Genomic DNA, 2,734 nt, shown 5'->3' on the forward strand with positions numbered 1-2,734 from the left:
GTGCAAACAGGGAGGCCCCGGTGTGCCCCATGGCATTGCTCTGCAATTGTGGGGGCAGCTGCTGGATGGAACCATATCAAAATATGGGAGTGGGCAAGGCTGGGGACCAGGACTCCTGGGTTCTCCCCTCACATGTGGGAGAGGAGTGGAGGTTAGGGGGTAGCGTGGGGGAGGGGCAGGGCTGGGATCCAGGGATACTGCTTTTTCTGGTTTTCTCCACCTCCTGCAGCTGCCTCGGTCCTTTCAGTGCATTTCTTGTTCCAAATTCATTTGCTGACTTGTGTAACTCACCCCAGAGGTGGCTGCATCTCAGTGTTGAGTGAGACACCCTTGGCTGCATCACCTCCTAACCGCGTCTCTCTCCCCCTTCGGGTGACCCTGCAGCACTCAGCAAACATCCACAAGATCATGGGGCACTTTGAGCACTGGGCAGGCAGGGGCCAGGTGCCCAGCCCTCCCTCCAGAGAATGGGACCCATAACCCCCTACTTTTTACAGGGATTAAAAAGGGACAAAGGGGGGTAAATCAGAGGAGGGGGTGGCCAGGGTCTGAGCAGGGGTGGAAATTGACTGGTCAGGGGGTCAAGCAGCTGGAGGCAGAGTTAGGAGAGGGACTGAAGGGCAAAGTCAGCGAAGGGGGAAGGAGCCAGAGTTAAGCCCTGATGGAGGCGCTGCCAGAGGGTTAAACCCTGGCACAGGCAGGGGCAGAGGGGTAACAGGTATCCCGGTGGGCTGAGACTCCAGTGTTTGCAAACATGGGTGGAGGGAGCAGAGGGCTTTTTTATTTCCCCTCCCACAGGCAGCACCTCTCAGCATGGGCTTCCCAGGGCTGGGCTCTTAAAGGCACAGGCATCCCACTGCCTAGACACTGCAGCTCCTCTCTGATGTAACCTACTCAGGTGCTGCAGTAGGAGACTCAATTCAGTGAAACTGAGCATTCCCTATACGACCCCCAGCCAGGGGGCTGTGCACCCCCTTCCCCGAATTTCCCCAACACCCCCTCCCTCAGTGGTCAGGTAGTTACATGCAGCGCTGCCAATGTTGTCATTGGTTGCAAATTTGAATAGAAATTGAAACGTTAACACACACTTTAAAAACAGATACAACGTATGAAAACTACTTGTACCTGAGAAAGTAAAATAGGTTTGAAAAGTCTGGACAAAGCCAGGTTTCCTCACCCAGCTGTTGTGTTTGCTGACAATGTCAGTGCATTGGCTTTGGCAGGGTTGGCCAACCTTAGAATTTCAAATGATGATTTGTAAGCGAGGTGTGAATGAGCTCTCCCCTGGCAGCTACTGATGACCAGGGTTGAGAGGAGGCTTTGGGACCAGACTGTATTTACATGAACTCACCTACTCTGCCGATGTATCCAGCAGACAGGGCCTGGCTGCCTCTGCTCTAGGTGCCCGGAGGAGGGAAGGTATGTGGGGCTCCAGCCTGGGACTCTTCCTCCCTCCTGCCAAGGCCTGCCTATTAATCCCAGCCCTGCCACTCCTTTCTTCAAGCGCCATGTGGGCCAGAGGAAAAGTGTGGTAGGAAGCAAAAGGGCCAAGCTTGTGAACATCAGGTGCAGCAGCAAGAAACCCAGCTATCAGGGTAACTAGTTCTAGAGCCCTAACCCATTGTGGCCATTGGTGGTGCCCAGAATCTCCCCCCCCCACCTCCACCCCAACCTGCCTAAGGCTCTGGGAGGGGGCTTGGGGGGGAGGTTTGGGGTGCAGATCCTGGGATGGGGATTAGGGTGCAGGAGGGGTGCAGGGTGCAGGCTTTGGGTGCTGGCTCCAGGCTGGGGTGAGAGGTGCAGACTCTGGGAGGGAGTTTGGGGATAGGAGGGAGTGCAGAGCTGAGAGGCTGAGGATGAGGGATTCATGATGCAGAAGGGGGCTCAGGACTGGGACAGAGGATCAGGGTGCAGAGGCTCAGGGCAGCCTGCCTTGCCATTAGTGGTGGGTGGGCACTAGGACACTAGACAGCAGTTCTGCCCAATATCCCTCTACTCCAGCAGCAGGAGCAGGCAGGGGACAGGCACACACTGCTTTTTGTCAGGCAGGGACACAGCGCAGCAGGGGGAGGGGTGGCAGGCAGGGGCCAGGGCCCAATCCAGGCAGGGCCAGGGGAAAAGACCCAGCTCCAAATATTGCTGGAGCAGGGCCCCCAGCCCTGAATATTCCTGGAGCCTGAGCACCGCAAATGTACATAACCTGCTGCCTATGACCACAAGCCAACACAAGGTCCCACTGAGATTTGAACTCAGATTACAGGATTCAGAGTCCTGAGTGCTGCCCATTTCACCGTGGGACCAGCTTGTGCTGCCTTCTCTGCACATCAGTGACCCTCATGGGGCTGGCTTGTGTAAGGGGGCTCTTGGCCCTTTACTAAAACTTAGTGTGTGTGTGTGGGGGGGGTTGGTTGGCTAGTTCCCTGCACCAATAGAAGGGGGAAGGATCAATGGGAAATCAGGACCCTGAGACTGACAGTCCCCAGGGACAATGGGGAGAGGCCAAAGCTCCAAGTTAGCTGCACTGACAGGCCAGGCAGTGTAATGAGGGAGTCACCAGGCCAGGGGGTCCCATCCTCCATGTGAGCTGGAACTGCCTGGGCGAGAGTGGGGCAGAGCTAAGGAGAGAGCAGGAGCCCGAGAAGAGCCGGGGAGCAGAGCTTCGCAGGTGTAGTGCCAGAAACTGCTACATGTAGGAATTTGCAACCTGTAGCAGTTACTGATACCTGAAGTTGTT

This window comes from Gopherus flavomarginatus, assembly GCF_025201925.1.
Source record: "Gopherus flavomarginatus isolate rGopFla2 chromosome 13 unlocalized genomic scaffold, rGopFla2.mat.asm SUPER_13_unloc_2, whole genome shotgun sequence".
NCBI lineage: Eukaryota > Metazoa > Chordata > Testudines > Testudinidae > Gopherus > Gopherus flavomarginatus.